Genomic DNA, 15,693 nt, shown 5'->3' on the forward strand with positions numbered 1-15,693 from the left:
TATAACCTAAGTTATATTATTTTTTGGCATTTATCAAATATTGGCCCAAAAAATTTAACAATATGCATTTCGGTACTATTCCTTCCTTCTTCAGGGAGTCTAAAGTCAAAAATAGTACATTCCTGCTCGCTCAGTGCCTCCTCTCTATGTATTCTCAACAATATATTCTAAGTCTTTAAAGGTGTGAATACCGCAGCATTCTCAATTGAAGGAAAATGGATTTCACTTTCATTGCATTTTGTCCTTAGCCAGTATTGAAGCGAAGGAAAGGACAGAAAAGGGAAAAGGAAGAAAAAAGAAAAAGAGGGGAGGGAGGGGGTTGAGAAGGCAAAACCGGGTGCGAAACCGAAAGAGGTGTTATAAATTTTTTAAAGAGGTGTACATTTTTGTGTTATCTATGAGTTATCGGTTTGTTATCGACAGGATATGGTGTTATCGGTGCATTATCGACTAGTTATCGATTTTTATCGTGGGTGTGTTTAGCTTTTATGTCGATTAAGAGGGTAATGGATGAGTTTATCGTTTTTTAAAGAGTTATCATTTAAATATCGGCAAGTTTTTGAAAAGGTATCTATTAATTATCGTAAAGATTGTCGATTATGTATCGAAAAGTTTTCAACACGTTATCGACAAGTTATCGTTTTGTTATTAATCGGCGTGTTGCCGAAAAATAATTGATTTGTTACAAAATATATCAAATTGTTATCGAAACGTTATCGATTTATTGAAGAAGATGTGTAAAGTTTTTATCATAAAGTTATCGATTTGATATTAAAAAGCTATCGATTTCTTGTCGAAGTGTTTCCAAATTGTTATCGGCGTGTTATCTATTTGTTATCGAGGACTTATCGGTTTGTTATAAAATAAATACTGATAAAGATTCAATAAAAAATCGGTCAAAAATCTGTAGATCAACGATAACATGCCGTCATTAAACCAATAAAATGCCGATGACTGGGCGATAACCAGCAGGTAACAAATCACTAACTCGATGATAGTAATTTGCTGTCGATAATGCATAAATAAAACAAAAGCAAGGCACAATAACTTCCAAAGATATGTATGTGCTATTGATAATGTGGCGATAATAAAACAATAATTTGTCGGTATCGGTTGATACGGATAAGAAGCCGACGATCTCTCCCCAAAACGCTCAAAATTATTTAGTTCTGGTTAAGTTGCATAAACTGCGGATTAAGTTCAACCCCTGGGCGAGCTCTTGTTAATTTAAAAACATTAGTTTTCCAGACGTACTTTTGTATGTTTACACATTGAACTTCACGAGTACTTTGTACTCACTCCTTTTATGTTGTTTCCAACTCCAAATTTTTTGTACTGGGTATCACATTAGTCACAAACATCAAAATGGACAAGTACATAACTTAAGTATCTAATAACACTATAAAATTTGTTTTCTTATTATCATGCGTAATTATGCATCTACAGAATAAGCAATTTCCATCTTCAAATTATATACGAAATTCATGAATTTATGTGATGTTCTGCTTTTGAACTGGTTTCGATGACTCAATTAAAGATTACTTACGAAATCGATATCGGCTGTGCTAAAGAAATGTTTGGTAACGAGAAAGATATGGATCTAAAAGAAGTAATAATATTATTTCCGAGACTGGTGTTCCAACCTGGATTTATCTTGGTGTTGGAATCAATAATTAAAAAATTTTACGCATACACCGCGGTATCCACCCTTTTAGTTGATACGGATTGGAGGTTTACGCCGATCACTTTATCGGCTGCGGCGGCTTAGGATCCTGCGGCGGCGAGTGTAAGTAAGGTAGCGTAATGCCATCGACGTGCATGTCTAATATCGTCGACATTTGCCATGTCCATGTTAAATAAGGCCGCCGATTATATGGTCGGTGACAATGTCAGTTTGCGCGAGGCGAAAAACTGGGGAGATCGGGGAGACAGGTGTTTATTTTATTACATAACTCATCAATGGGTGGACCGGGATCTGTAGCCATTATCGTACAGACATCGACGTAGGATACAATGGTGACTCCTTCTGTTGGTGAAGGGAGCTTCGATATGTAGAAGTTAAATAAAAGCGGGGATAGGACCCCACCCTGTGGTACCCCTTGTTTGTTTCTTCTGGGTTTAGATATTACGCTCCTGAGTTACACCGATGCCTGCCGACCAGATGGATAATTTACGGTCCACCCTTTGAGACTTGTAGGCAGGGAGGATCGTTCCAAGTCTTGCAGTAACGTGCCGTGGGTGACTGTATCAAAAGATTTTGATAAGTCTAGCGCTACGAGTACGGTTCTGTGGTGAAGATTTTGATTCAATTTGCAATTTATCTGCGTGTTGATGATGTTTAGCACGGTGGTAGTGCTATGTAGTTTTCGAAAGCCATGCTAATGATTGCCAAGACGCAAGTTTGCAGTAAAATAGGGAAGCAGAATGGATTCAATTGTCTTGGCTACTGGCGATAGGAAGGATATCGGACGATACACTGAAAGAAATGGTGCTAGTAAAATCAACAAATCGGTTCTGTTGTTCTTGACTTAACGGAGTTTCGGTGAAATTGATCGAATTATGATTAATTCGACCGATTTCTTTGTCAAGCGAACAAATTAGTTTAGTTATTTCAACAGAAGAGAAATTTTAGCTCTTAAGTTAACAAAATTTTGTAAAATTTTGTAAAAATTTTGTAGATTCCTAATCAATCTAACTGATTTTTCTGTTAACAAAACTGATCTTACATGTCATTTCAACGGCGATCAACTGTCAATACATGAGCAAATTTCAAAGAGAATTTTACGTTCGCTGCGCTCTCTACTTTGTACTTATGACGATGGTGCCACTTGTTAAAAAAAACACCAAAATAAGAAAACCATCAAATCGAAAAACACACAAAATGGGAAAACAACAAAAAACTAGTTTTTCAGTTATCAATACAAAACGAAAAAACCCTTTTTTGAATTTACTGTGCAAAAAATTATGAGATACCGGGACACCTATTTATCGGTGCAATTTTGCAATTTCTCGCCCAAGTGAAATGCAAAATTGCGCCCTCTTGTTGCAAAAGTTTTGCTTGAACGAACAGGAATTTTCCAAAGTTAGTAACACTTTGTTCAAGTCTATGAATTTTCACTCAAGCGAACGAATCTAATAAGATAATAAAAAAAACATCCTTTTTTAATGTTGATGTTTCCGACAAATTAAAAGTGAGTTATTTTGGAATCGTTTCAACTTAAATTGTTACGAAAATTAAACTTGCCGAATTACATGTAAAGTTACTACAGTGGTGAGTTACCTTCCTGCGATTTAATTCTTTACTTTTCTATAACTTACAAGTTCTCTTTTTAAAATGTTACGTCAAACATTTATACTACAAGCTTTGTTCGAAACAATCAAGTATGGCAACTACCTACGAGAGAAGAAATTGAGAATGAGCTGAGTTGCAACTGAAAGAATTGAGAATCAGTTTTGTGACTACTATTTTCATTTCTATATTCATATGTATGTATATGTATTCACATATTTACGTATTTATATGGCGGCCGCCGTGATGTGATGGTAGCGTGCTCCGTCCACCACACCGAAGACCCTGGGTTCACACCCCGGGCAAAGGAACATCAAAATTTTAGAAACAAGCTTTTTCAATTAGAAGAAAAATTGTCTAAGCGGGGTGACCCCTCGGCAGTGTTCGGTAAACACTCCGAGTGTATTTATGCCATGAAATGCTCTCAGTGAAAACTCATATGCCTTGCAGATGCCGTTTGGAATCGACATAAAAAACGGGACCCACTCGTCCCGCCAATTTGTAAGAAAAATTAAAAAGGAGCACGACGCAAATTGGAAGAGAAGTTCGGCCTAAAATCTCTTCGGAGGTTATCGCGCCTTAGATTTATTTATTTATATGGCAACATAGGTACTTTCATACAAAGCTGTCGCAACAACTTTTATTGTTCATTTTACTACTAAAACGGTCAATTACGAATCAATGATGTGTGCGCAGTTGATTCAACATCTTGTTGCGATGGATAAAAATTGACAGAAATTTCGGTTGAATTGACCCGTATTTCGGTTGATTTTACCAGTCTTTTTCTTTCAGTGTAGCATTGTCCTATATTAGCTGGTTTTCTAGGCCTTAACAGCGGAACCACCCTAGCCATTTTCCATTTTCTTAACAAATTTAATTCAATTTAATATGGTAACATCAAAAAAAAAAAAGCTTTCCAGCTTAAAGCACAACAAAAGCTCGAACAACGTAAGTGCTATAGTTTGCCACAGTACGGAATTGCTTGGCCTTTGCTCTCTTGGCATTCCAAATGAAGCAAACAAACAGTTCATTATCGTCGTCTACTTATGTTAGCTGGTTTTTATTCCAAAATTTTTACTCATACTCGTAATCATAGCGGAATGATACAGGTGGCAGCATGGTGACATATTCTACAAACATAAATAAAAATTCCATTTACTTTGTTTTTGTAAATTCGATGGACAAATGTGAAAATCGTACTGTGCCGGAAGTTGATGTATCAAATCAAATAGAACAAGTAAGAACGGGACTGTCTTCGGCTGTGCCGAAGACTTCATACCTTTCATGAACGGGGCTGAACAATAATCTTATCCCGTTCGTAATCTCCGAATAATCGGATGTATAAGATAAGAAATATCTAGTGAACAGATCTACATACCTAAATGATTTTTAAGATAAATATAAAATAAAAAACAGGTAGGTACTTTGTGTGAGGATGCAAAGTTTCAGGCTTTTTGTGGTCTGCGTGTAAAAACTATGACTACGAATCACGTATTTCAACAATATATGACGTAAACGTAACTATTTGATGAAATTTGATGAATTTTGAAGCTTCTAACCGCAAAAAAGGGGCAAAAATTACAGTTTATATAATATATACACCACCGACCTCTATGATTTTTTCAGACAACAATATATGCTATACGCGTAAGCATTTGGTGAAATTTGAAGCTTCTAGCTGTTAAAATGGGGCAGAAATTGCGCAAAGTTTCTTATCTGAACAATCGGTTGTATGAGATGTATACTATGTATACCACCAATATCAATGACTTTTTCAGACATCAATATATGCTATACACGTAAGCATTTGGTGAAATTTGAAGCTTCTAGCTGTTAAAATGGGGCCGAAATCGCAAAAAAATATATATATACTATATATATATACTATATATACCATCATGTATATATTATATATATAACCGATCTCTATGATTTTTTGACACAACAATATATACTATATACGTAAGCAATTGGTGAAATTTGAAGCATCTAGCTGTTAAAACGGGGTAGAAATTGCGAAAAGTTTCTTAACTGAACAATCGGTTGTATGAGATATATACTATATATACAACTGATCGCTATGATTTTTTAAGACAGCAATATACGCTATATATGTAAGCATTTGGTGAAATTTGAAGCTTCTAGCTGTTAAAATGGGGCCGAAATCGCAAAAAATATATATATATACTATATATATACTATATACATATACCATCATATATATATTATATATATCACCGATCTCTATGATTTTTTGACACAACAATACATACTATATACGTAAGCAATCGGTGAAATTTGAAGCTTATAGCTGTTAAAATGGGGTAGAAATTGCGAAAAGTTTCTTATCTGAACAATCGGTTGTATGAGATATATACTATATATACAACCGATCTCTATGATTTTCTCAGGCAACAATGTATGCTATATACGTAAGCAATCGGTGAAATTTGAAGCTTATAGCTGTTAAAATGGGGTAGAAATTGCGAAAAGTTTCTTATCTGAACAATCGGTTGTATGAGATATATACTATATATACAACCGATCTCTATGATTTTTTCAGGCAACAATGTATGCTATATACGTAAGCAATCGGTGAAATTTGAAGCTTATAGCTGTTAAAATGGGGTAGAAATTGCGAAAAGTTTCTTATCTGAACAATCGGTTGTATGAGATATATACTACATATACAACCGATCTCTATGATTTTTTTAGACAACAATATATGCTATATACGTAAGCAATCGGTGAAATTTGAGGCTTATAGCTGTTAAAATGGGGTAGAAATTGCGAAAAGTTTCTTATCTGAACAATCGGTTGTATGAGATATATACTATATATACAACCGATCTCTATGATTTTTTCAGACAACAATATATGCTATATACGTAAGTATTCTGTGAAATTTGAAGCTTCTAGCTGTTAAAATGGGGCTAAAATTTGCAAAAATATATATATATATATATATACTATATATATATACTATATATACCACCATATATAAACTATATATACCACCGATCTTTATGATTTTTTCAGACAACAATATATGCTATATACGTAAGCATTCGTTGAAATTTGAAGCCTCTAGCTCTTAAAATAGGGCAGTAATTACGAAAAGTTCCTTATCTGAACAATCGGTTGTATGGGATATATACTATATATACGACCGATCTCATCAATTTTTTCAGGCAACAATACGTGCAATATACGAAAGTATATGGTGAAGTTTGAAGCTTCAATCTGTTAAATTGGGTAAGATATTACAAAAATCCTCTATTTCTGAAAAATCGGTTGTATGGAGGATATATGCTATAGTGGTCCGATCCGGTCGGTTCCGGCTAATGTCTAATCGGACACCCAAATACACCCGCTCACCAAATTTTATCAAGATATCTCAAAAATTGAGGGACTAGTTTGCATACAAACAGACAGACGGACAGACGGACATGGCTAAATCAACTCAGCTCTTCAACCTGATTATTTCGGTATACTTAATGGTGGGTCTATCTATTTTCCTTTAAGGACTTACAATTTTCGATTTCGTGACGAAATTAATATACCATTTCATTTTCATGAAAGGTATAAAAAGGTTATAATCAGCTGTTCCATGCTGCCACCTTGTATCGTTGCGCCATGCTCGTAATAAAATAAAAAATTTTTTTTGTAGATGTATGTGTTTATGTTTACTTTTATTTTATTGTTTTATAGTTTTTAGCATTTTGTTTGTTTTCATTCCTCATTCGTACTGGTTCAATGTGAACCTATTTTGGTTCGATAAAACTTGTATGACAACATTTAGGTCTTAGTAGCATGTTGAATAGGTAAGGGTTTGTATTTTTCTCATTCATTAAAGCCCCCATTACTGATACTTAGCATAGACTTGACTTGACTTGGCGTAAACTTGGCAACTTAGCCACGATTATACATTTATTTATAAATAAATGTCAATTTGTATGACAAAATGTCAAAATCAAATGGAAACAAACAAATGGCATCTCAAAATGTAAACGTCACTTAGAACTTACATAGAAAATCAAAAATCAACAGACTTCTAAGTCAAGTTAAGTGTTGCTAAGTTTTGAGTAATCAGTAACATGCAATTTTCATTTAACAGAACTGTAAGTGTCAGTTCTCAAGCCAAGTCAAGTCTATGCTAAGTATCGGTAATGGGCCCTTAAGGCTCCACTTAACTTGACTTAGAAGTCTGTTGAATTTTAATTTTCTATGTAAGTTCTAAGTGACTTTTACATTTCGAAATGCCATTTGTTTGTTTCCATTTCATTTTGACATTTTGTCATGCAAATTGACATTTATTTAAAAATAAATTTCAACGCTGATTATGATGCCAGGTTGTATGCGCCAAGTGAAGTATAATCGTGGCTAAGTTGCCAAGTTTACGCCAAGTCAAGTCAAGTCTATGCTAAGTATCAGTAATGGGGGCTTTAATTAAGCAACAGTAGAGACCGTCCAACAAATCGTGCCAGTCGCATGTTGGCGGCGCAAACTGGCGAAAATTAGACACACCAAGAAAATGCAAATCATTGTCCTACGACCTTCCTCCTCCTCTGTTCCTATGCTTCCATAGGCGGGACTGATAAAAATAGCTTCAGGCTGTTGCTTCTTCTTTGATGTGCTTAACTTGACCTACCCGGCTATTCTGGGTTTTTATTCGCTGAACTATAGTAATGTCTGCATAGTAAAATCTTTGGTAGCCGCGTCGATAAGACTCTCGAAAACTCATTTAATAAAAGAAATCGAATGGCCAGAGGATAAGAGTCACGCAGTCTGAAACCTCTTTCAGTTTCGAACTGTTCGCAGAAGACCTTCCCACTATTGACTGAGGCAATGGTGTTGCCTAATGCCATTTTACACAGCCGCATAAGTTTTGCTGGGAAACCAAATTCAGATTTAGAGGCTTACATATATGTATGTGGCCTTCTGTGGTTTTTTCCAAGATTTATCGATTTGTGAAAATCTCAAGCCGAACTGATAAGATTGATAAAATATGCTTGACAAAACATTGCAAGTATGCGTACATCCCCTCTTGTGGACTGAATAAAGAACAGTACAGAACACTGGACTGACCTACTTTACTAACTCTGACGTACTTTACTAACTCTTTGCCGCCATATTTGAGTAGCTCCGTAGGAAATACACCAGCATCCTTTGCATTGTTGAGTTCTAATAGTGATATTGTAATTCATACCCCATAATTGGCGAGTGGCGTAACATTAATTACGATATGCCTTCGATTGTGATCTCGGGCTCAGCAGATTACCTGCGCGATTCTACACTAAATCTGATTAAGAGGGCAAAGAAGCGTTTCTTTATAAGCTCAGCTCTTTTTGGATATCAATTACCATGTCGCTGTTTTTATACTCAGTTGAGCAGAGCTCACAGAGGTACAGGTATAAAGGAATCGAGATAGATATAGACTTCCATATATCAAAATCATCAGTATCGAAAAAAAATTTGATTGAGCCATGTCCGTCCGTCCGTCCGTCTGTCCGTTAATACGATAACTTGAGTAAATTTTGAGGTATCTTGATGAAATTTTGTATGTAGGTTCCTGGGTACTCGTCTCAGATCGCTATATAAAATGAACGATATCGGACTATAACCACGCCCACTTTTTCGATATCAAAAATTTCGCAAAACCGAAAAAGTGTGATAATTCATTACCAAAGATGGATAAAGTGATGAAACTTGGTAGGTGAGTTGAACTTATAACGCAGAATAGAAAATTAGTAAAATTTTGGACAATAGGCGTGGCACCGCCACTTTTAGAAGAAGGTAATTTAAAAGTTTTGTAAGCTGTAATTTGGCAGTCGTTGAAGATATCATGATGAAATTTGGCAGGAACGATACTCCTATTACTATATGTATGCTTAATAAAAATTAACAAAATCGGAGAACGACCACGCGCACTTAAAAAAAAATTTTTTTAAGTCAATTTTTAACAAAAAATTTAATATCTTTACAGCATATAAGTAAATTATGTCAACGTTCAACTCCAGTAATGATATGGTGCAAAAAAAATACAAAAATAAAAGAAAATTTCAAAACGGGCGTGGCTCCGCCCTTTTTCATTTAATTTGTCTAGGAAACTTTTAATGCCATAAGCCGAACAAAAATTTACCAATCCTTGTGAAATTTGGTAGGGGCAGATTTTAGGACGATAACTGTTTTCTGTGAAAAAGATGAAGCCACGCCCAGTTTTTATACACAGTCGACCGTCTGTCCTTCCGCTCGGCCCCTAACACGATAACTTGAGCAAATATCGATATATCTTTACTAAACTTAGTTCACGTACTTATCTGAAGTCACTTTATCTTGGTAGAAAAAATGGCCGAAATATGACTCATTAGTACCTTTCATTTGATACCCATATCGCACAAACAAATTCTAGAGTCACCCCTGGTCCACCTTTATGGCGATATCTCGAAAAGGCGTCCACCTATAGAACTAAGGCCTACGACCTTTAAAAATACTGATTAACATCTTTCATTTGATACCCATATCGTACAAACAAATTCTAGAGTCGCCCCTGGTCCACCTTTATGGCGATTTCTCGAAAAGGCGTCCACCTATCGAACTAAGGCCACGCCCTTTTAAAATACTCATTAACATCTTTCATTTGATACCCATGTCGTACAAAGAAATTCTAGAGTCTCCCCTGGCCCACCTTTATGGCGATATCTCGAATAGGCGTCCACCTATAGAACCAAGGCCATGCCTTTTTAAAATACTCATTAACATCTTTCATTTGATACGGCGTCCACCTATAGAACTAAGGTCCACTCCCTTTTAAAATACTCATTAACACTTTTCATTTGATACCCATATCGTACAAACAAACTCTAGAGTCGGCCCTGGTCCACCTTTATGGTGATATCCCTAAATGGCGTCCACCCATAGAACTATGGCCTACTCCCTCTTAAAATACTTCCTTACTTGTTGTTATTATTGTTGGCAGTGCTTATCCCATTTTATAGGCGCAACCACTCACAAATTGTCATCAAAACACTTTAACGGAAGTTCAAGGAAAATTGAAGTTGTAACAGGGTTGGACCATATGGAAGCTGCGGTTGGGACGTTGGATCAGATATCGCATGAAGTTCATACATTACGTATTTCTGGGTTAATTCTGCATAAGTAAGAGTTTAAGCTGTTTCAGTATCTGGCTCATCGCTAATAAGCTCAATGTGGATTGGGCTTAGGAGCTTCTTGCGCTTATCTATATCAAACTGAAATGGTAGGTGCTTACGAAGATATCTCATTCTGCTGGCAAGTGAGGATAGATCAAGCATCTGTTTGGAGGTATGTCCCATTTGATATACCGAAACGACTCAGGGTTTTATCCGACCACGAGTTGTCATTTCAGTGTAACCCCATTTCGTTCCCATTCTTCTAGATTTTCGCACTGTGTTCTAAACTTTCAATATATTGACGTCTTTTTTTTAATGTTCGGGCGCTATGTCTGTTGGCGTTGACTTGAGCGCTGCCTTTATTTTTTCTTCCTGAAAAGACCACTTGTCTCGCTTCTCATGTTTCTTGCGCATGCTTCTTGTTGATCTTAAAGTGGATCTGTCGGCAGCGTTCTTCCTCTGCGATGAACGAGAGCTATGCTTCCAATGCTCATGCATTTCAACAGGTTAATTTGAGCTCTTGGGGAACAGTTGTAAGAGCTGTGTTGCAACGTCGTGCTTTCCATATTGTAACGAATTTACTGCAAATCCTTTTATTTGCAACCTTCTGCTAAGTTCGAATCACTAAACTGTTAAATAAATAAATAAATATTTAATAATGCAAAAATGGCCTTTATTAAAGTACTTCACAATAACACTTATACTTTGCAACCAATAGCTTGCTTAAACCAAACTGATTCTCGCGCCTCTACTGTTGTCGCCTTTTATACTGTCTGGTTTCCTCATTGCATACTTCTAGGCTTTTCCATTCCAGAACTTACTAGTTAGTTATCAGCTACAAAATCACCAGCCACAACTACGTTTATAGCTTCTCATATGCGCGTGAGTAATACTTGCACAAATTATTGCCCTCTCTTGTGAGCACCTCATATAAGATATATGCATGTGTTTGTGCGTTGCTTCTCCGCTGCGTGTACATACATATGTGTAGACATAATGATTGAATTATTGATGTGCATCAAGTCACTGCTTAGCATCGGCTTAGAGATGATAGTACCCCTTAGTGTTGCTAATATTCGTAACACTGCTCTCCGCCGAAGTCTGACCATCCCGATCAGACAAATCTCTCGATCTAAACGCTGCTAGCCTCTCCAATTGAACCATCCTTCTATTTCGTGTTTTCCCAATTGTTTGTATGCGGTAGATGACATCACTGATCCTCTTTACAACTATGTACGGGCCTTCCCAACTGCACCAAAATGCGGATGGAACACCTTTCCGGCGGTGAGGATTGTATAGCAGTACCAAATCTCCCTTCAAGAAACGTTCCAAATTATTGTTCTTTTCGTACCTGTGTTTCATCGTACTACTTACTCATTACCCTGGTTCGTTCCCTCACACTCTGTTGTTTGGCCAATGAACTACTTCGTAGAGCTTGCGCTTGACGGATTTGCTTTGCATAATCAGTATCGTTTTGACGTTTCACAACAGAACTGCGCGCTGGCTTGAAACCATCCTTGCATTCTTTCTGGGAAATTCCTTCAGTCGTTTTAGTTTGTTTGGCCCATTCGTTCCATCAACCCTTGTCCTATCTGCTGCCTTTGACTTTTGTGGTTTTTGTCGAATCTCTTTCACCAGCACTCGATTACTGCTGAACCCTTCTTCCAAACTGAAGTTAAGTGGCACATCCTGGTTCTCATAGCGCATAATCTTTCTCGGCATATCCATCCTGATGTCTTGGTCAACTAAGAAGTCCAATATGACTTCATCAACGATCTCCGCTACAACGAATTTGTGTAGAACCATGACAGTCCCAATTAAGACTTCACAGATCACTTCTCCTTGGACTTGGTTATAATCGCCAGTGACCGTACGCAACCTTGCTCCAGGTAATGGTTTTACTCCCCTGTTGGCCAAGCCAGATCGGATTAAAGAATTAGATGTGCCCGTATCTGCAGTCAGTACACGCTCCTTGCCATCCACATTTCCTTTGACGGTAAGACTGCTCGATTTCCTTCCAGTTTGCGAGATAGGTATCACACGACATTCAATAGCTGGGGCAAGTTCTCGATCTTTACATTTGACTCGCTCTTGCTTATCTCCTCCAGCTTTGCGTTTAAGACCACCCATGCTGTTGAAACCACTAGGATCACGATCGCAATGACGTGCAATTTGACCGGGCTTCCCGCATTTGAAGCATTTGATAACTTTTTCATTCCACTTTTCCGATCCTGTCAGCGCCTCCAATATTTCGTCTACCCACTCTGGCCTTTCTGCTTCCACACGGCGTGGTTTGAAAACTGTCTTACACAGAAGCGACGCTGTTCGCTGAATCAAAGCTTGTGAAACCGTTTCAGCAAATGTTTGCTTTGGGCTTGCGTATGTAGCTCGCTTTGTTTCGACGTCCCGTATGCCATTTATAAAATTCTGAATCTTTACCCTTTCAGTGTATTCCACAGGTGCGTCCGCATTTGCAAGATGTGTCAGCCTTTCAACATCCGACGCAAACTCTTGCAATGTTCCACCAGGCCTCTGGAAGCGGTTCAGTAACTCCATTTGGTATATCTGTCTCCTATGCTCAGTTCCGTATCGTCTCTCTAGAGCGCTCATCAATGTTCCATAGTTGTTCCGTTCGTACTCTGGAATTGTCTGTAAGATTTCAGCTGCAGGCCCTTTCAATGCCACGAACAGTCCAGAAACTTTATCTTCAGCATTCCAGTTGTTCACTGCTGACGTCTTCTCAAATTGAAGCTTGAATACCTCGAAAGGGCAGAGCCGTCAAAAGATGGAGTGTTTACCTTCGGATTGCTCGCTGGAACAGCTGGGCGATTTAGTTGTAACTGTTGCATAAGACCTTTCAACGCTTCTATCTCGGCATCAATTTTGTCATCGAGTTGTAAAATCTTTGCATCCTGCTCTTCCAGTTTCGGAAAGAGCTGGTATGATACCTGTTCCGAAATTTTTGTCGACATTCCAGATATACGTGCCTCTTGCGCTTCCAGTTGAGATGTATATATGTCTTCTGTTCTTCCAATTGAGATGACATTTGCGACGCCATTTCTGAGATGCGTGCCTCCTGAGACTTCAGCTGAGAAGCCATTGTCGATGATTGCGCAGATATTGTGCTCGTCACTGTCTGCGGTGTTTCGTTTTTTTCTTCCATTTTTGTTGTTGTTTTGTCGCTATCATAAGGAAAGACATACTCCTCAGCATTGTTTCCTTCAAATACCATAGCTACACTTAGTCGTCTTTGTAGCTGGGGTTTATCGCCAAAAGTAGCCAATCCACGGACTTCCAACTCCTTCTTCAGTTGCTGGATCGTCAATTCACTCAACTTTGCCATGTCCAAGTTGTATTCGAAGTCTTCAGAATTTATTCAACAATTCCTCTTCTGACACCAACTGTAACACTTATACTTTGCAACCAATAGCTTGCTTAAACCAAACTAATTCTCGCGCCTCTACTGTTGTCGCCTTTTATACTCTCTGGTTTCCTCGTTGCATACTTCTAGGCTTTTCTATTCCACTAGTTAGTTATCAGATACAAAATCACCAGCCACAACTACGTTTATAGCTTCTCATATGCGCATGAGTAATACTTGCACAAATTATTGCGCTCTCTTGTGAGCACCTCAGATAAGATATATGCATGTGTTTGTGTGTTACTTCTCCGCTGCGTGTACGTACATATGTGTAGACATAATGATTGAATTATTGATGTGCATCAAGTCACTGCTTAGCATCGGCTTAGAGATGATAGTACCCCTTAGTGTTGCTAATATTCGTAACAGTATGTTGCACGCATTTAGCCACGCAAAGGTGGTCACTAATATTTATTGCAACGCGTTAGCGTCCGGATTACTGTTGGTATCACGAATCGTGCGCCCATCAAAAACTGGAGGCATGTCCGAGATCTATCGCAAAATAGTTGCATATATTTCGAACTTGTAAGCTTGATTGATTTTTTATAATTAAGCCCAGTCCCGGATATAATCATGTTTTGAACACCGGCAAGCTCGATTAAGCTCGTTTCATTAGGTAAGGTTTCGCTGTCTTTGTCCACGCTATCGTTGAATCAATCGCGGCTTTTACGTTATGTAAGGACAGTGCTTCTATGCAGGTCGAAATCGTCCGTCTTTGTTAAACAGTACCACACTACACTTTAAGAAACAATACCCTTCTTTATATCGCGGATTTTATTTTGCCATACAGTTCGCTAATGCATTCATTCATTTGTATGGCATTCAAGTTTGCAGTAAATATTCATTACGCTTAGTTTGTAATACGTATGCAAATACTTAAATGTGGTGTTAAGTATCACATAAAATTCACAAAAATAAGGTAAATATCCAATTTATGTATGTATATTTTCAAGACCTTAAATGCTTGAGTTTATTACATTGGCATTCATTTGAGTATTCGGTGTTACAATGGCGGATGCAAGGAAGGGTTATCTCATTATAAATTTGTTGTTCTTTTAAATTAATAACAAATCAATCATTCTGGATATGTCTTGTCAATATTCATAAAGTTAAACATTTTTAAAATTCTTTGGATTTTGTCTGCTTGTAAGGTTAAGGTAACATCGTATTTACTTGTACTTGGTTTGATTTCAAATATTTCTTATCTTAATATTACTAATGAAAAAAGAAAGAAATTAAGGAAGGGACTACGCAATAATTTTATCCCATTTCTAATATCCGAATAATCGGCTGTATAAGATGTGTAATATCTGTAACCGTTTCTTCATGCAGTTCGGTCTTCCTACACTTGCTGTTACTTACGAGGCCTAAGTTATAAGCATGTGACGCCTAAAGGCAATGTCCAGTTAGTATGCCCATCGTAAGTCTTAAGTCCTCTCCCTTCAGAGATATAAGCCACTTTATGAGTCAAATATCGTAGGCTTTGCACATGCTCTTAGATATCTTGCAGCTCCGCTCTTTTGTCTACGTCTTTCTGGCTTGATGGATCATATGCAACTCCTGTTCTCTTTTTTATACTCAGCTGAGCAGAGCTCACATAATATATTAATTTTGTTCGCATAGCGGTACCCCGTAACGACATAAACCAATCGAGATAGATATAGACTTCTATATATCAAAATGATCATTGTCCCTCCGGCCGTTTGCCCGTAAACACGATAACTTGAGTAAATTTTGACGTATCTTAATGAAATTTGGTATGTAAGTTCCTGATCACTCATCTCAGATCGCTATTTAAAATGAACGCTATCGGAATATAACCACGCCCACTT

At 37.4% G+C, this 15,693-nt stretch overlaps 2 protein-coding genes across 3 annotated transcripts in view; one reads left to right on the forward strand and one right to left on the reverse strand.

Annotated features, from left to right (window-relative positions):
* BBS1 (Bardet-Biedl syndrome 1) overlaps positions 1-15,693 on the reverse strand; it is a 272,737-nt gene that overhangs the window by 65,804 nt on the left and 191,240 nt on the right. The window lies entirely within an intron of this gene.
* Exn (Ephexin) overlaps positions 1-15,693 on the forward strand; it is a 212,208-nt gene that overhangs the window by 31,066 nt on the left and 165,449 nt on the right. The window lies entirely within an intron of this gene.

The sequence above is a fragment of the Eurosta solidaginis genome, chromosome 5 (genome assembly GCF_040869045.1).
Source record: "Eurosta solidaginis isolate ZX-2024a chromosome 5, ASM4086904v1, whole genome shotgun sequence".
NCBI lineage: Eukaryota > Metazoa > Arthropoda > Insecta > Diptera > Tephritidae > Eurosta > Eurosta solidaginis.